Genomic DNA, 20,924 nt, shown 5'->3' on the forward strand with positions numbered 1-20,924 from the left:
ATGCATGATGTTCATATAGATGATTTTATGTTTTTTATACTGTTTTACTCCTAGATTTTCATTATACCATCAAGCCCCTCCAGTGGTTCGTGGACTTGTCTTTACTCCACGATATGCCAAGTACCATGGCGTCAATATGTATACCCTGTTTCCCCAAAGATAAAACCTACCCCTAAAATAAGACCTAGCGTAATTTTACAGGAGGACTGCAATATAAGCCCTACCCCGAAAATAAGCCCTAGTTTAAAATCCTATAACCCACGCTATTACATTAGTACACAATGTACAATGTGTGTGTTTCTGTAACATAAATGCAGGGAAGAGAGCTCCGGCAGGTCACAAAAGCGCAGAGCGGTGCTATAATGAAGGTATTTGGCACAATTATATTACAGAAATACACACATTGTACATTATATACTACAGTAATAGAGTGGATTACAAGATTTTACAAGCATTTTAACTAAGTTCACACTGAGAATTCCTAACAGGCAGGTCGAGAGAGGGGAAGAGAAGACAGCACATTACATGGTAAGACCTACCCCAAAAATAAGCCCTACTGTGTCTTTTGTTGCCAAAATTAATATAAGACCCAGGCTTATTTTCGGGGAAACACGGTATGTATTTGTAGATGCAAAATGTTTTTGTCATTCAATATGCTGTACATGATCTCACAAGTCAGTGGCGTTGCTAGGGGGGTGCGGGGGGTGCGGGCCGCACCGGGTGACACCCACTAGAGGGGTGACACCATCCCGATTTAAAAAAAAAAAAAAAAAAAAAATTTTTTTTTTTTTTTTTTTTTTTTTTTTAGCTGACATGACCAGAGGTGCAGGTGGCTGTGTAATGTAAAAGGGGTGCAGTGATGCAGGGTGTTGTGTAATGTAAAAGGGTCCAGAGGTGCAGGGGGCTATGAGATGTAAAGGGGGCCAGTGATGCAGGGTGCTGTGTAATGTAAAGGGGTCCAGAGGTGCAGGGTGCTGTGTAATGTAAAGGGGTGCAGAGGGCTGTGTAGTGTAAAAGGGTCCAGAGGTGCAGGGGGCTATGTGATGTAAAGGGGTGCAGAGGTGCAGGCGGCTGTGTAATGTAAAAGGGGTGCAGTGATGCAGGGTGCTGTGTAATGTAAAGGGGTCCAGTGATGCAGGGTGCTGTGTAATGTAAAAGGGGTGCAGTGATGCAGGGTGCTGTGTAATGTAAAGGGGTCCAGAGGTGCAGGGGGCTATGTGATGTAAAGGGGTGCAGAGGTGCAGGCGGCTGTGTAATGTAAAAGGGGTGCAGTGATGCAGGGTGCTGTGTAATGTAAAATGGTCCAGAGGTGCAGGGTGCTGTGTAATGTAAAGGGGTGCAGAGGGCTGTGTAGTGTAAAAGGGTCCAAAGGTGCAGGGGGCTATGTGATGTAAAGGGGTGCAGAGGTGCAGGCGGCTGTGTAATGTAAAGGGGTCCAGTGGTGCAGGGGGCTGTGTAATGTAAAAGGGTCCAGAGGTGAAGGGGGCTGTGAGATGTAAAGGGGTCCAGTGATACAGGGTGCTGTGTAATTTTAAAAGGGTCCAGTGATGCAGGGTACTGTGTAATTTTAAAGGGATCCAGTGATGCAGGGGGCTGTGTAATGTAAAGGGGTGCAGGGTACTGTGCAATGTAAAGTGGTCCAGAGGTGCAGTTGTGGAGAGGGGTACACAGTAGTAACAAAAAGATATTGAAGGATGCAGAGGTACGCCCCTGGCCTATAGGCTCCTGAGAATTCTGAATTCCGGTTCTGGAGAAAGAGAGGTGGGGGGAGGGGACAAAGAAAAATGGAGAGAAAGAAGAAGGGATAGAACGAACAAGAAAGATGGATAGGGAGAGAGAGAAAAGGGGAAGAAAGGAGAACAGAGAGAAAACAGTAGGGTAAAAAATATTTGAATTTTTTTATTGGGGGGGTGACACCATATTTTACCGCACCAGGTGACACCAACCCTAGTGACGCCACTGTCACAAGTCATAATACAATGCTCTTTGCTAAGACTGCTTTTTGGTATAGATCTCTCATCCAAAGTCACTAACTAAATCCCCCCTTTCGTGTTGGAACCCAATTAAGCAATAATGTATATCCCACATGCTTACTCTACATAGTGATTGGCCTCATTTAAAGTCCCCCTGACCAAACTCTTTCCTTTTTTTACCACAATAGTAGCATCAGGAACTCTGTGTAGATTAACAATAGAGTGAAGTAATTCAGTTGACAATCAGCACAACATCCTGAAAAGGATTATACAACAAGAAACAACAAAATATTGGGACTTTAAAGGTGCCGAAACCTCCTCCTGGAATAATAGATCGTACAACGTGATATTTAAAATTCCATTTTATTAAGATTACAAATGGTTAAAATCATGTCTAAACCAAATAGACGTTCTGTACAAGATTGTTTTGCTCTTATACAAACTCTATATGGAACAAACATTCCCTGAACCAAAGTACACTGATTCATCTGTAATCATATATGCACACAGTCATGTATAAACATGGCATACACCAGGGATAAGTAATTAGCGGACCTCCAGCTGTTGCAGAACTACAACTCCCATGAGGCATAGCAGGACTCTGACAGCCACAAGCATGACACCCAGAGGCAGAAGCATGATGGGACTTGTAGTTTTGCAACAGCTGGAGGTCCGCTAATTGCATATCCCTGGCATACACCATTACACATGTGTGAGGAGACGCACAACCCAATGGGTTTCGCCTGTCGGCTTCTTCAGGGGACCTATTTGGAGGGGAATGAATGTAGTAGAGTTGCTGTAGAGAGAATAAAATCAATGCAAATAATAAATAATCGCAAATGCAAAATTGATGCATATCACTGTACATTTGCTTATACATAGTAATTACAAAGACTTACATTTAGTAAATATTGTCTTTGAAAGGCCCCCTAAGAACATTAGACTTTCCTGCCAGTGCACTATAGGGTGGAATAAGGATCTGTCTATATTCAATGAAACTGAAGTCAGATAGAAGCCAAAGACAGGGTAAAAAAAAGGGGTTGGCGGTTAGGGCTGATTGGACACCACCACTTCAAGCATTAGCCAACCAGCGCTATAAGACATACCTAGGAGAAAACTTATTTTTTAAAGTCCATACACAAATGGGTAGACAGATTCCAATAGCTGGGATATACAGCAAAAAAGTCAAATCTGGAATAAAATAGAAAAAACAATACTTGTTTGTATATGCAGAAAGCTATACATGTCATACTATCGAATCCAATTCCAAAACAATTCAAAATACCTTGTTTGTAACGGGGAAAAAGTCAAGACCAAACCATCCACACTGTTTGCCTAGTTTGCACTGGATACCACTGCCATCACAGAAAGTATCTCCAAATGAAGACCCACAAGTGCTCACTAGTGTTGAGCAGAATACGCCATATTCGATTTCGCGATATATCTCGAATATATAGTCGAATATTCGAGATATATTCGCTAAATTCGAATATTCGTGATATTTTATCGAAATGAAATTATTGCGAATTTTCGCTATTGCGAATGCGAAAATAATTGCGAATTTTCCATAACTGCGGTAGGAGCACTCTGATTGGCTCAGAATATTCTTGATATTTTTTCGAAATTTCGCAAAATGCGAATGCGATATTTACTGCGCAATTTCGACAAATGCTGTAGGAGCACTCTGATTGGCTCAGAATATTCGTGATATTTTATCGAAATTTCGCAAAATGCGAATGCGATATTGATGGCGAAATTTCGACAACAGCGCTAGGAGCACTCTGATTGGCTCAGAATATTCGTGATATTTTACAATACAAAATAATTGCGAATATTCGGCAAATGCGGAAGGAGCACTCTGATTGTCTCAGAATATTCTTGATATTTTACAATACAAAATAATTGCGAATATTCGGCAAATGCGGAAGGAGCACTCTGATTGGCTCAGAATATTCTTGATATTTTACAATACAAAATAATTGCGAATATTCGGCAAATGCGGAAGGAGCACTCTGATTGGCTCAGAATATTCTTGATATTTTACAATACAAAATAATTGCGAATATTCGGCAAATGCGGAAGGAGCACTCTGATTGGCTCAGAATATTCGTGATATTTTACAATAGAAAATAAAAAGTGTTTTGCATTGGTGGTGATTCTTTACTCTATCCATCTGTCACAGCCGTTTGTCAATCAAACACCTTGAAGATTGAACACGTTCATGCTGCATGCTTTGGACTTTTTTCACTTCACATATCAAAGACATTTTTATGAAAGATTATTTTTCTATTATTGGGACTATATTTCTTTATATATTTGTTTCACTGTGTATTTCACAAGTTATTTGCGCTTGCTTATTTTATAATTTGCCCACATGTCTTGTCAGTCACTAGACATATTTTTTATTCTTGTAGAGCGACTCCATTTTCTGTCTTGTATTAATTTATGTTGTATAACATTTTTGAGTTTCTGCTGTATTCTCCCCCTTTTTTAAGGTATGCGCAATTTTTTCCTTCTTACAAAAAAAAATAATATCAAACACACAAATATTCATAACAGAAACATACACAAAGCCCCCCCCCCTTTTGCATCAGAGACAATCAGAGTTCTCCTACCACAGTTATCGAAAATTCGCAATCATTTTCGCATTCGCATTAGCGAAAATTCGCAATTTTTTTTTTTTTTATATTCGGCAACATAAAGGATCGCCTCAGCTTAGCTACTCGGCCCAGGGTCTCTAATCATACCAGCAATGCTTTTAGACGTCGATAGGATGTGATCTGTTTTAAAAATAAAATTGAAAAAATGCGAATATTCGGAATAGCGAATATTCACCGCGAAATTCGAAATATATCGCGAATACTCGAATATGCCATATTCGAGCCGAATATTCGCAATACGAATATTCGTGAGCAACACTAGTGCTCACAATCATACCACCCTTAAATAGGGTGAAATTGGCGCCAAAACTGCCTCCCTATCACGTCAGGACTTCGCTGAATCAGCTGTGAGCCTGACTTTCCCGAACATGTTACTGTGCATGTACCGTCAAATCATGCATGCGCAGTAATGGTGAGCCTAAACCCATACATCCACATAGATGAGGGGAAAGGCAGTCTGGGCACCGGGGGTAACGATACCGCCCCATCCCACCACAAGCTCACAAACTGGAACAATTTATCATATATATTCTATCATAGGGTAATCCAATGGAAAAAAGTACCGCTCCAAGCCCTGCGACCTATGCTGTGCTCCCGCCCTGTAGTACTGACATGTGCAGACTCTGCGCTCATAGCTCATAGCTATGACTAAGCATCTATCCATGATGTGAAACATGTTAGCTTTTTTGTCCCCTATGTCCACTTTCTACCATTGATTGCAGTGTTGCATGAATTTTTGGATGTTATACAGCTTTGGATTTTATCATTTGTTCATTTTGTTAAATCAGAGTGTGGCAGTCCAGGAACATTTCTTTTTTCCAGGGTAATCCAATGTATTGTATGCAAATCCTTAGCTGTTGCCATCTAGTGGACACCATAATAACGCCATGCCAGAAAACTGCTTGTATACACACACAACCTACTCAGTATCGCCATCTTGTGTATTAATTGAAAATAGCAGGATTTGGAAATGTATCAATCATTTTATTTAAAATGATTAGTAGATACAATAATTGATATCATACTACCAACATAACTGAAAAACTCCATATCTATTCATGTATATCACTAAATCAATAACATCATTAGATGCCACCAAGAAGAATTATAAACCCTTATAAGCTCACATATTCATAGGACCCAAGGCTAAACACCATCCCCAAAAACCCTAATGGGAGGGGGGACAAGACCCCTCCAACAGACAAACTTTAAACCATCCCATAGAACAGACAAGCCCCAAATCCACCTGCACTGGAAGGAATGTGCACCCAACATTAAAAACTCATTGTACATTTAATCCTATGTCCATAAATCATCCTATAAGACAAAAGTCAAATAAATGTAGAACCTTTTTTTTCTGTTCATGAGTAACTACAACCTACAACTCCACAGAATCAGGATGACAAAACCTTCCAAAAAAAAAAAATTCAAGACGGAAAGGGTTTGTTTCTTAAAGAAATGGTTTAAAACAAATCTGTTGATTTAAACACGGTAATTTTGTCGACTGCAGTCAGAAATTCCATTGGGTCTCAAACTGCAGGAGACATTTGTCAATGCAGAGAGTCATGCCTGTGATTGTCAGGGTCTAGCAATGTATCATGGGTAGGGATGAGCCGAACATCCCCCGTTCAGTGCGCACCAGTCCCTTGACGTCAATGGGACTAGAACGAATTCAAAAGTGCTCATTTTAAAGCCTAATATGCAAGTTATTGTCGGAAAACGGGTTTGAGAACCCGGGTCTTGCCCCAGGGAACATGTATCAATGGAAAAAAAAAAACAGACGTTTTTTCTGGAGCAGTGATTTTAACCACTTACCCCCCGGACCATATTGCTGCCCAAAGACCAGAGTACTTTTTGCGATTCGGGACTCTGTCGCTTTAACAGACAATTGCGCGGTCGTGCGACGTGGCTCCCAAACAAAATTGGCGTCCTTTTTTTCCCACAAATAGAGCTTTCTTTTGGTGGTATTTGATCACCTCTGCGGTTTTTAGTTTTTGCGCTATAAACAAAAATAGAGCGACAATTTTGAAAAAAATGAATATTTTTTACATTTTGCTATAATAAATATCCCCCAAAAATATATAAAAAAACATTTTTTTTCCTCAGTTTAGGCCGATACGTTTTCTTCTACATATTTTTCATTAAAAAAAATTGCAATAAGCGTTTATTGATTGGTTTGCGCAAAAGTTATAGCGTTTACAAAATAGGGGGTAGTTTTATGTCATTTTTATTATATTTTTTTTACTAGTAATGGCGGCGATCAGCGATTTTTTTTTCGGTACTGCGACATTATGGCGGACACTTTTGACACATTTTTGGGACCATTGGCATTTTTATAGCGATCAGTGCTATAAAAATGCATTGGATTACTATAAAAATGCCACTGGCAGTGAAGGGGTTAACACTAGGGGGCGGGGAAGGGGTTAAGTATGCCTGGGTGTGTTCTTACTGTGGGGGGGGTGGCCTCACTAGGGGAAACACTGATCCTCGGTTCATACATTGTATGAACCGAAGATCAGCATTTCCCCTGCTGACAGGACCGGGAGCTGTGTGTTTACACACACAGCTCCCGGTCCCCGCTCTGTACCGAGCGATCGCGTGTGCCCGGCGGCGATCGCGCCCGCGCGCCCCTAGTGGCGGCTGGGAGAGAGGACGTCATATTACGTGCTCTCGCCCAGCAGAGCCACCTTGTGGACGTATTTCGACGGTGCGGCGACGGCAAGTGGTTAATGATGCTTAAAGTGAAAAAAAAAATTAAAAATTCCTTTAAATATCGTACCTGCTGGGTGTCTATAGTATGCCTGTGAGGTGGCACATGTTTAGAACTGTCCCTGCACAAAATGAGATTACTATAAGAAAAAAGTAATTTAAAACTGCTTGCAGCATTAATGTAATGTCTGGTCCCTGCAATATGGATGAAAATCATTGATAAAAATAGCATGGGCTTCCCCCCACTCCCCCCAGGTCATTGCAAGCCCATTTGGCCCTATATACTTTGAACAGCATTATACAGGCGGTGCAAACAAGACAGGCACTGTAGGTTTGTTGTTAAGTAGAATCTGATTGTAATTTTGAACTGGTAATTTTTTAAAGTGTAGCTCCAGCCATAAAATCTATTTTTAAGCTTTTCTGAAAACATAGAGAAGGGTTATCACCCCTGTAAACATTTGTTTTGCTGTCTGTATGCATCTGTTCAGAAGATTGCAATTCACTTTTTGTCCCAATGACAAATGATTTTTTTTAAATGTTTTTTTTTTTTAGTGAAACAAGGATTGGTTATAAAGCATCAGTGGACAGGAGACACCTCTTACAGAAGAGAATTTCCCTTCCTAGGGGTAGATTTCCTCTCACATCCTGTTTTCTCCTTCCGTTTGCAAGTAGGAGTCGTTTGTAAGTTGGATGTTTGAAAGTAGGGGCCTGCCGTATATACTTTGCATAAATTTGGGCCCTAGGTGTTGGTATTGCCACAACACTGTAAGCCCTCACAGTTAGTCTTGGTGGGCACTGGAACGCCCTGCTGTGTGAACTATTATATCAAGAATTGTAATTACATGCCATTGTTGAACAGTGGTAGAAAAATTGGGCTTTTGGTGCTGGCGCTGGTGCCACAACTCTGTAAGCCCTCACAGTTACTCTTGGTGGGCACAGGAATGGGCCCTGCTGTGAAATATTAGATCAAGAATTGTAATTACATGCCCCTGTTGAACAGGGGCTGAAAAATTGGGCCTTTGTTGGTGGTGGTGGTGCTGGTGCCACAACACTGCAACCCCTCACAGATACTCTAGTTGGAGCACAGGAATGAGCCCGCTGCAAAGTATTGCATCAAAAATTGTAATTACACGCCCCGGTTTAACAGGGGCAGAAAAATTGGGCCTTAGGCACTGGTGCTGGTGCCACAACACTGCAACCCCTCACAGATACTCTAGTTGGAGCGCAGGAATGAGCCCGCTGCAAAGTATTGCATAAAAAATTGTAATTACACGCCCCTGCTAAACAGGGGCAGAAAAATTGGGCCTAAGCCACTGGTGGCGGTGCCCAGAACCAAAAATGTTCTTACAAGCTATCAGCATGATCATTGAGGAGGAAAAGGATAGTCAATCAGCATAACAGGATAGTCACTCAGCATCAGCATATGCAGTCTTGAAGGGATCTGACATTTCAAAAAAAATTATTCAGTTATATCAGCATCAGGTGCTTGGTAGCTGGTGGTGATCCAAGCCTGATTAATTTTTATGAAGGTCAGTCGATCGACCGAGTCGGTGGAGAGGCGCACCCTGTGATCAGTTACAAAGCCTCCAGCAGCACTGAATGTGCGTTCTGAAAGAACGCTGGATGCAGGACAATCCAGTAGCTCAATTGCGTACTGTGCAAGCTCTGGCCAGTGATCCATCCTTAAGACCCAGTAAGCCAGAGGATTTTCGGTGGGAAAGGTGTCCAAGTCTAATCTTGCCCCTAGGTATTCCCGCACCATGTAAAACAGACGCTGGCGATGGTTGCTGGAACCGGTCATACCTTGGGGCTGCTGACTAAAAAATTGTCTGAACGCATCGGTCAGACGGCCACCTTCTTGTGACTGACCGAAACCTCAGCAACACGTTGTACAGGACCTGGATTTTGTAACCCCCCAGTCTCTGGGAACGCGTTGCACAGATCTTTCTGCAAGGCCTCCCGAAGATGTTTCATCTTCTGCTTCCTCTGCGCTGGCAAGATAAGGTCCGCAACCTTATTCTTGTAACGTGGATCAAGGAGAGTTGCCAGCCAGTAATGATCCCTCTCCTTGATAGCACGAATACGAAGATCCTTCCGCAGGCTTTGCAGGATCAGGGAGGCCATACAACTTAGGTTTGCTGAGGCATTCAGTGCGGAATCCTCTGGATCACGGAGGATGACATGATCCGCAGCCACCTCATCCCAGCCACGTACAAGTCCATGGGTTCCTTGGGACTGTAATTGATTCCTTGAAGACTGCTGCTGATGCTGAGTGCTAGGCTCCACCTCCATGCTGACACAATCCTCCTCCTCGTCCTCTTCCTGTGTGATAAGCGGGCAAGCAGGAACACTGTCTGGATAAAGGGGGCCTTAAAAAGGTAAGGAAGTCCTCCTCTTCTTCCCTCTGTTCTGCCTCAAGGGCCCTGTCCATTATTCCATGCAGCGTGTGCTCCAACATGTGAATAAGAGGGACAGTCTCACTGATGCATGCACTGTCACTGTTCACCATCCTCGTGGCCTCCTCAAATGGTGACAGGACAGTGCATGCATCCCTGATCATGGCCCACTGGCATGGGGAAAAAAACCAAGCTCCCCTGACCCAGTTCTGCTGCCATATTGGCACAGATACTCATTGATGGCCCTCTGCTGCGTGTGCAGCCGCTGCAGCATGGCCAACATAGAGTTCCACCTGGTGGGCATGTCACAGATTAGGCGGTTCTTGGGAAGGTTGTATTCCCTTTGGAGGTCTGCCAGCCGAGCACTGGCATTATATGACCGTCGGAAATGCACACAGACATTCCTGGCCTGCTTCAGGACATCCTGTAAGCCCGGGTACCTGCCCAAGAACCACTGCACCACCAAATTAAGGACATGAGCAAAACAGAGCACATGGGTCAGTTGTCCCTGTCGCAGGGTGGAGAGGAGGTTGGTGCCATTGTTGCTAACCACAATTCCTGGCTTAAGCTGGCATGGTGTCAACCACCTCTGAGCCTGCCCCTGCAGAGCTGACAGAACCTCTGCCCCAGTGTGGCTCCTGTCCCCCAAAAACACCAGCTCAAGCACCGCATGGCATCTCTTTGCCTGCGTACCTGCGTAGCCCCTCGAACACCTACGGAGCACCGCTGGTTCCGAGGACACATCCGCACAGGAAGAGGCCACAGAGGAAGAAGAGGAGGGGGTGGAGGAGAGAGGTGTGTCACAACCAGTAGTGACATTTTGGAGGCGTGGTGGCGGAACAACCTCCAACACTACTGTACCTTGTCCTGCGTCCTTCCCAGCTGCCAGCAGAGTCACCCAATGCACCGTGAAAGATAGGTAACGTCCCTGTCCATGCCTGCTGGACCATGAGTCAGCGGTAATATGCATCTTACCACTGACCGACCTGTCCAGCGAAGCATGGACATTGCCTTCCACATGGCGGTAGAGAGACGGAATCACCTTCCGTGAGAAAAAGTGGCGTTTGGGAACTTGCCACTGAGGTACCGCACATTCCACAAACTCACGGAAGGGGGCAGAATCTACCAACTGAAAAGGCAGCAGTTGAAGTGCTAGCAATTTAGCTAAGCTAGCATTCAACCGCTGGGCATGTGGATGGCTGGGAGAGAACTTCTTTCAGCGCTGCAGCAGCTGGGGCAGGGAAATTTGCCTGGTACAATCTGCCATCGGTGTACCGATAGTAGATTGCCCGCATGTACTAGGCTGTGACACACCTAATTCTACACCTTCAGTCCTATCAGTGCAGGCTTCAGAGAGGACTGAGGGTATAGTGGGGTTTGAGATCCCTGCTGATGAGGGGTAAGGGGAGGTCCGCTTTGTGCTTTGTTCTTTGGTGTGGGTCTTTGAGGTACGATTGCCAACGAACTGCATGGCAGGTCGACATATGTCTGGTCAAGCATGTGGTACCCAAGCGGGTGATGTTTTGGCCACGCGAGATACGCTTGAGACATATGTTGCAAATAGCAGCGGTGCGATCTGATGCACTCGTCTCAAAAAAGGCCCACACCAAAGAACTTTTTGAATAACGCTGGGACAGCAGTGCCCTGCACATGCGTAGCTCTGCGTTGTGATGCAGTCGGTGTGCTGCCCTTAAGCTGGCCCCTGGAGGGCATCCTGTCTCGTTGGAGATGTGCCTGTGCCTCCTCCTCCACCTCTCTCCTATAAGGCACCCACGTAGAGTCAGTGACCTCATCATCCCCTCCCTCCTCATCACTATAGAAAACCTGGCAGTATGCTGCAGCTGGGGGAACATGACTGCCAGATTGCTGTCCTTCTTGGGCACCCCCTCTCTCTGGGCTCACGTTACTGCCTTCCTCTAGCTGTGTACCATCATTGGAGCCTTCAAAACGCTGCGCATCCTCATGCAGCATGTACCCAACACTGTGGTCAAACAGTTCGGGGGACTTCTCAGAAGGACATGGTGGGGCTAGGGAAGGAGTGACCTGTAACGGAATGACCCGTGACACCCAGAGACTTTGTGAGGATGGGGGATACTCCTGTGTCAGCGTCACTGATAACTCTTGGGTCTGAGTCCACCCTGTGCCCTTTGGGCATGGGGTGGCAAGTGAATCATAATGCATGTATTACAGGAGATGGGGTACACATGTTGGATTGTTTTGGCATGGACAGTGATTTACAGTATATTCCTTAATGCCTGCAAAGAATATTCTATGACTCATTTCTATGATTAGCCCTGACTAGTGACATGCTAATTGATCAGGGCCTGGAAGACATTCCATTGTCCTTGTGTAAAGGTGTTAATCAAGGTCTGCTCCCAGACCTCTAATTATGTATGCTAAATACTGTTTATGTGTGGAATGTACTTGTCGGAGACAGAGCGTCTGTCTGGGGATGTGGATTGGAAGGAGATCATTGTGTGATGGTGTTTTGTTTGGTATGCTGTTAATGAAGGAATGTTTAGTAATTAGCCTTAGGCCCTGTACACGCGGGCGGATATCTGATGAAAACGGTCCGCCAGACCGTTTCCATCGCATACGTCCGCTGGCGGATTTTGATCTGATGGCTGTACACACCATCAGATCAAAATCCCCCCGGAAAACATCCGCGGTGACGTGGCCGCGCCGTCGCCGCGACAATGATGTGGCGAAGTGCGCAACCCTGGAAGGTAAATACTTCTACGCATGCGTCTAATCATTTCGACGCATGCGAGGGATGGGGATCGGACGGACTTATCCGGTGAGTCTGTACAGACGACCGGATAAGTCCGAAGGACAGATTTCCAGCGGATAGATTTCTTAGCATGCTAAGAAATTTTTATCCGCTGGAAAACCGTCGGCTGGACAAATGTCCGCTTGAAAATGTCCGCTAGGCCCTACACACAACCGGATCTATCTGCTGGAACTGATCCGCGGATAAATCCCAGCGGACAGATCCGGTCGTGTGTACGGGGCCTTAGTGTGTGATGAGGGGGGTGGAGATTTCATTGTCCCTTTGAATACTTCCATGCCTTGTACTGTATATAAGCTGAGAAGAAACCATTATATTTGTCTTCATTTGAAACCAGAGAACACGGAGCAAGTCTCGTTATTCTGGGAAATGGGAGGCCTGCTGGTTTGTCTGTATGTCAGATGAGCTGTCGTAGTTGATGGAAGGTCGTAAACGGTGGTGACCGTTACAAGTGGTGGCTAGCAGCAGGATAATTACATCGCTTAAAGGACGGCTACAAGGACACATGACGATGGAGACGCTGTATGAATGGCTGAAGCTCACTTCCCTCAAGGACTTACTGGAGAGCCGGGGCAGATCGGCCTGCAATCGTAAGAGAAGGGACATTATTACAGAGCTTGTCCAAATGGATAGAGCTGAAAGGCCCAGCATAACAGACAGGACACCCGATGAAGAGTTTTTTGACCGGGCTGTTAGACGTGGACTGGCACAGTATGGACCTAATCCTCCACCGGAGATCATAGACCGGGTTATAGCGGCTGTGGATGCCACTTGGCTACAGCAAAGAGGTGCTGCAGCAGCAGAAGTCACAGCAGCACCAACCGAAGAGAGGGGAGAGGTACAGATGCCAGTCACCATGGAAGTGGAGTTCCAGGGAGCCAGGGCAATTGGCCCCCCTTCCCAGCAACAAGCTGTGGTGGTAAAGCGTTTACTCCCAGCTGAATCACTGGCGGCAGGGCAGGATGCTACTGGCTGCCGCACACAACTGCAGCTTGAGCTGACATCGGGGGATGGGACTGTGGTCTCCCCTCACAGCAACACAGCGGAAGAGCTGGCAACGGAGCAGAGTGCCACAAGCCTCTGCTCTCACCTAGCAGGAGAGGGAGTTCCTGGGGCAGTGGATGGGACTGTGGTCTCCGCTGACACAACCCCAGAAAATGGTGCGTCACCGAGACAGGAGGATGTCGGCTTGGCTTTGCAAGCATCAGGGGAATTTCACCTACCAGTGGATGGGACTTCAGTCTCCACTGGTATACCTCAGGGATGGGGGCCAGTTGGCCCAGATCCCCAACCACATGATGGACTGAGCCCAGTCACCCTGTCTTCTCTCCAGCGGCTGAAAGGACTCCAGGGAGATGGGCCAGTCCAGGCCTCTCCCCAGCGACAGGCAGGTTCTCTAAGAGAGACAGAGGTTGGCGGGGTGAGTAATGCTTTGTTTGGAGCAATTTATTTGGGGTTCGGTATGGATACCAGCATTGGAGGACTGGATCTACTGACTGACTTCGGGGTCAACCCGTTCGGGGTCTCCTCCTGTGTCAGTCTCCCACCGAAAGGGGAGAGATGTAACAGAATGACCCGTGACACCCAGAGACTTTGTGAGGATGGGGGATACTCCAGTGTCAGCATCACTGATAACTCTTGGGTCTGAGTCCACCCTGTGCCCTTTGGGCATGGGGTGGCAAGTGAATCATAATTCATGTATTACATGAGATGGGGTACACATGTTGGATTGCTTTGGCGTGGACAGTGATTTACAGTATATTCCTTAATGCCTGCAAAGAATATTCTATGACTCATTTCTATGATTAGCCCTGACTAGTGACATGCTAATTGAGTCAGGGCCTGGAAGACATTCCATTGTCTTTGTGTAAAGGTGTTAATCCAGGTCTGCTCCCAGACCTCTAATTATGTATGCTAAATACTGTTTATGTGTGGAATGTACTTGTCGGAGACAGAGCGTCTGTCTGGGGATGTGGATTGGAAGGAGATCATTGTGTGATGGTGTTTTGTTTGGTATGCTGTTAATGAAGGAATGTTTAGTAATTAGCCTTAGGCCCCGTACACACGGGAGGATTTATCCGCGGATACGGTCCAGCGGACCGTTTCCACGGATAAATCCTCTCGAGGATTTGCGCGGATTTTGATGCGATGGAGTGTACTCACCATCGAATCGAAATCCGCGCCGAAATCCTCTGGCGATGACGTGTCGCGCCGTCGCCGCGATGATGACGCAGCGACGTGCGCGACGCAGTCATATAAGGAATTCCACGCATGCGTCGAATCATTACGACGCATGCGGGGGATCCCTTTGGACGGATTGATCCGGTGAGTCTGTACAGACCAGCGGATCAATCCGTTGGGATGGATTCCAGCGGATAGATTTGAAGACATGTCTTCAAATATTTATCTGCTGGAAATCCATCGCATGGGAGAAAAATCCGCGGAAACAGATCCGCTGGATTGTACACACCATAGAATCTATTCGCTGAAACCCATTCGCTGGGATTTTTCAGCGGATGGATTCTATCGTGTGTATGGGGCCTTAGTGTGTGATTAGGGGGGTGGAGATTTCATTGTCCCTTTGAATACTTCCATGCCTTGTACTGTATATAAGCTGAGAAGAAACCATTAAAATTGTCTTCATTTGAAACCAGAGAACACGGAGCAAGTCTCGTTATTCTGGGAAATGGGAGGCCTGCTGGTTTGTCTGTGTGTCAGATGAGCTGTCGTAGTTGATGGAAGGTCGTAAACGGTGGTGACCGTTACATGACCGATGCCATTGAGCAGAGGGAAGAGGACGCCTTGGCAGCTGCTTTGCCAGACAAAGTACCCTGAGCCTGGTTGAGAGAGGATGAGGAGGATGAGTACGGCTTGGTCATCCACTCTACCAAGTCTTCGGCATGTTGCGGCTCAACACGGCCAGCTGCCGAAAACAAGGACGAGCGTGTCCAACGGCCACGTGCTGATGAGGATGCACCGTGTCCACGACCAGCACTGTTGCCTCTAGACGCAGAGCCTGCTTGCCCTCGTAACTGTCTGCCTCTCCTTGTTGTCCTTCCAGACATACTAATGGCCTGCAGAGGACAAAGGCAGTACACACACCTCGTAGCTTTAGATGCAAACTGCAGAGGACATGGGCAGTACACATCAAGTAGCTTTAGGTGCAAACTGCAGAGGACAAAGGCAGTACACACACTACGTAGCTTTAGGTGCAAACTGCAGAGGACACGGGCAGTACACACACTACGTAGCTTTAGGTGCAAACTGCAGAGGACACAGGCAGTACACACACCATGTAGCTTTAGGTGCAAACTGCAGAGGACAAAGGCAGTACACACACTACGTAGCTTTAGGTGCAAATTGCAGAGGACACGGGCAGTACACACCAAGTAGATTTAAGTGCAAACTACAGAGGACACGGGCAGTACACACCAAGTAGCTTTAGGTGCAAACTACAGAGGACACGGGCAGTACACACCAAGTAGCTTTAGGTGCAAACTGCAGAGGACAAAGGCAGTACACACACTACGTAGGTTTAGGTGCAAACTGCAGAGGACAAAGGCAGTACACACACCAAGTAGCTTTAGGTGCAAACTGCAGAGGACACGGGCAGTACACACCAAGTAGCTTTAGGTGCAAACTGCAGAGGACACAGGCAGTACACACCAAGTAGCTTTAGGTGAAAACTGCAGAGGACACGGGCAGTACACACTAAGTAGCTTTAGGTGCAAACTACAGAGGACACGGCAGTACACACCAAGTAGCTTTAGGTGCAAACTGCAGAGGACAAAGGCAGTACACACACTACATAGCTTTAGGTGCAAACTGCAGAGGACACGGGCAGTACACACCAAGTAGCTTTAGGTGTAAACTACAGAGGACACAGGCAGTACACACCAAGTAGCTTTAGGTGCAAACTACAGAGGACACGGGCAGTAAATACCAAGTAGCTTTAGGTGCAAACTGCAGAGGACAAAGGCAGTACACACACTAAGTAGCTTTAGGTGCAAACTGCAGAGGACACGGGCAGTACACACCAAGTAGCTTTAGGTGTAAACTACAGAGGACACAGGCAGTACACACCAAGTAGCTTTAGGTGCAAACTACAGAGGACACGGGCAGTAAATACCAAGTAGCTTTAGGTGCAAACTGCAGAGGACAAAGGCAGTACACACACTACGTAGCTTTAGGTGCAAACTACAGAGGACAAATGCAGTACACACACCACGTAGCTTTATGGTGCACACTGCAGAGTACACAGGCAATACACCACGTGAGAATACTGCAGCTAGCACAATCACCTGCCTGCCAGTAAATAAGGAATAGCTGATCTAGCTAAACTATACAGTGTATAAATATATGTACAACATCTGGGATGCATATATATCCTCTACACACTGTAACTTTAACTGACTAGCCTGCCTGCTCTATCTACCTAGGAAAAATGACACTCTCTCTCTCTGTCTCAAACCACTGCCGCAACACACTACACAAGGCCAACCTGCAGGCGGCCTTTTATAGTGTGGGGCGTGTACTAAACCCCCTGAGCCATAATTGGCCAAAGCCACCCTGGCTATGGCCAATTATGGCTCTCCGTTTTTTGCGCGCTGTGATTGGCCAAGCATGCGGGTCATAGTGCATGCTTAGCCAATCATCAGCCAGCAATGCACTGCGATGCCACAGTGAATTATGGGCCGTGACGCGCCACTCGAATTTGGTGCGAACGGGCCGTAACATTCGAATTTCGACGAACGGGCGAACATACGATGTTCGAGTCGAACATGGGTTCGACTTGATCATGGGACTTGTAGTTTCAAAACAGCTGGAGGGCCGAGTTTGCCTACCCATGCTTTACATGAGAGCAAAAAGACCTCATGTAGTCCACCAAAAATGTGATATAGGCCAATATGGTGGCTGATAGCTTATTCCATTTTTCAGTTTTTTATTTCATAAACATAGTCCCTGATACGTTTTTAGAAGGGTCTTTTGGCATTCCATATAATAGACAACACCAACTGTTTGACACTAAATGGCTTCCTTAGCAGTCCACAGTTGTCCGTTGGCTGGTCGAATTGTCCTCACTTTCCATATCCAGCTGCAGTAATTACATTTCCCACAGCTGTATGTACCTTTGGGTTTTTTGAAACCTAAATGGTTCTGGGAGAAACCCGTAATGATCCGAGAGGGTTTATTACTTTCTACTTTACGGTGAGTATACAGAAGTGATTGATGAGATCTCTCTTTCGTTCTATTGAACGCTTTCTTTAAGCATTTTTTGCTGTAGCCTCTTCGCAGGAGGCGTATTTGTAAATCCCTTGCCTGAACTAGAAAATCCTCCTCTCTATTGCACTTTCTTTTTAATGCCAAATACTGACTAGATGGTATACTGTTCTTGAGTGCCTCTGGATGGGCACTAGCCACGTGGAGGATCGTATTGGCTGAAGTTGGTTTACGATACAGATCCGTAGTAAGACTGTTATGCAATCTTTTTAGAATATGAATATCCAGGAAGGTGACTATACTTTCGTCACATTCCATGGTAAAGTTCAAGTTCAAAGTGTTTTGACCAATCCATGTCATAAAACATGTTCCTAGCTTTAGGTGCAAACTACAGAGGACACAGGCAGTACACACCAAGTAGCTTTAGGTGCAAACTACAGAGGACACGGGCAGTAAATACCAAGTAGCTTTAGGTGCAAACTGCAGAGGACAAAAACAGTACACACACTACGTAGATTTAGGTGCAAACTGCAGAGGACATGGGCAGTACACACCAAGTAGCTTTAGGTGCAAACTACAGAGGACAAATGCAGTACACACACCACGTAGCTTTATGGTGCACACTGCAGAGTACACAGGCAATACACCACGTGAGAATACTGCAGCTAGCACAATCACATGCCTGCCAGTAAATTAGGAATAGTAAATTGTAGCCTCTTCGCAGGAGGCGTATTTGTAAATCCCTCGCCTGAACTAAAAAATCCTCCTCTCTATTGCACTTTCTTTTTAATGCCAAATACTGACTAGATGGTATACTGTTCTTGAGTGCCTCTGGATGGGCACTAGCCACGTGGAGGATCGTATTGGGTGAAGTTGGTTTACGATGTGCCCATCCAGATCATCAGGATATGGTCAATGCACTGGTGCCACGACATAACGTGGCACATGTACATTGACCAATTAGCATCAAAGAATAGTGATCGCCCCCCCCCAGATACAGGTTCGCGTACGATGGGGCACAATTAGTAACCATCGTGACCCCCTGTACCTGGAGGTAGTGGGAGACATTAAACACAAAGACGTTCCTAGACAGGACGTATTCAAGCAGTTCCAAAACAAAAGCGTTGAAATGCCACTTGGTTTTGTTTTTTCAAAAACTCTGCGGGTCATAGTTTTTCCCTTCATATGGAGTATTGAGCAATATAGGGCCTCAACATCAATTGTAACAAGCCAACCCTCGGCTGGCACAGTGATGTCGTCCAGAATTTTTAATAAATCTCCAGTGTCCTGTACATAAGAAGGTAAAGATATAACAAAAGGTCTTAAAGGGTCACTAAAGGAAAACATTTTTTTTGCTGAAATGACTGTTTACAGGGTATAGAGACATAAAAGTTAACTGATTCCTTTTAAAAATGATTAAAAATAGATTAAATTCTATCATATAATGTGCCTCTAGTTTCACTTTCGGTTTTAAACTGGTTTCATGTTTATGTGAAGTAAAGAGACCCACAGAACAAAAACAAACAAATCCAGGGCAGTGTTTTGTTTTTAAAATGAATCTGATTGGTTCTGAGAAGTTTTAGACACACAGCTTAGACCACAGTGAGAAGCTCCCATGAGTTTTTTCATAAGGAGCCAGACAAGCAGGAAGTGTGGAGATCACAGCAGAATTACAGCTACTTCAAAGCAAAAACGAACAATGAGGACATGAAACCAGTACTGCAGTAAGGTAAAGGAAGCTATTTAGCTAAAAAAAAAAATTCCTTTAGTGATCCTTTAAGTAGTCATCAAATAATTTGCTAGCTTTTTCAGAGATACATCCTATCCCCGACACTATAGGTTGACCGGGCGGCGTATCCCAGTTCCTTTGTACCTTCGGTAAGGAATAAAACGTTGGTATTATTGGATATTGGACATTAGGGAATTGATATGTGTTTTTGTTAATTAGACCTGCCATAGATGCTCTTACTATAATATCCCTTGTTAGTTGATTGTTGCTGAACATTACTGTTTGCTCCCATCATCACAGGTATGAGATCTCTCTCCAAGTCTGAGCTAATTGCAACTATGACAGAGGAGATACCATGCATTTGCAGGGGTTTTAGAGCTTCCACCTGGCTCCTGGAAACAGGGACACCCACAGAGTGAATTTCGACCATTTGATGCCTATGTGACCAGCCTTGACCCTTAGGACTCCTTTAGACATACAGTATGCATTATATTAATGTGTGTTTTACCACAATTGTACCACCAGAAACTCTGTGTAGATTGTGATGTCATTCATTTAGAACAGATTCACGCTGCAGCACACTGTAAAGCCCTGTACACACGATCGGTTTGTCCGATGAAAACAGACAGATGGACTGTTTTCATTATTTTTAGTGCTAAAAAGCTGAAAAGCGCCTTTAATTCTGAAAAAAAAAACTTTTGAGCTTCTATGTATATTTATACCACACTGACATATTCCTTTAGGCTTTCCTTTCCATGTGTGTGAGCTGAAGGGGGAGTACGGTAGCATCTGAACTGTCGCTCTGAGGCGGAGTAGTAGATACAATACCGTAACCAGGGAGCCTGTGTTTATGTGTGTAATGGGGAATGAGGGACACCTATTAACAAAGGCATGTAGACATAGGACACACACCCTGTCACACCCCCTTAAAGGAGAATTGTACATATAAAAAATGTTTGGTTTAACCCACAAGTGCTTTTTTTTACCACCACTATTCCTTTATATTGGCTTTTGGAATTTACAAATGTAGACATTTAGAAATTGGATGAAAGGTTTAGCACTGGGAAACCGTTTTTGAAAGATAAATAGTGCTTTCTATATACAACTATATAGATCAGACCAAAATGAGGGAAACTTGAGGAGGCAATAGGAACAGAAGGACTTTGTTCCCAATCAGGGAGAGTCCCTTGCGATCAAGGACAGTTGGGAGCTATGCAATACAGTAACCCGGGAGCCTGTGTCGTTGACGTCTGTGAGCTGAAGGGGGAGCAGGTAGCATCTGAACTGTCACTGTGAGGTGGAGTAGTAGATACAATATGGTAACCAGGGAGCCTGTGTTTATGTGTGTGAGCTAAAGGGGGAGTAGGTAGCACCTGAACTCTCGCTGTGAGGCTGAGTAGTAGATACAATACGATAACCAGGGAGCCTGTGTTGTTGATGGGTCTAAGC

The sequence above is a fragment of the Rana temporaria genome, chromosome 4 (genome assembly GCF_905171775.1).
Source record: "Rana temporaria chromosome 4, aRanTem1.1, whole genome shotgun sequence".
In the NCBI taxonomy this organism is placed as follows: domain Eukaryota; kingdom Metazoa; phylum Chordata; class Amphibia; order Anura; family Ranidae; genus Rana; species Rana temporaria.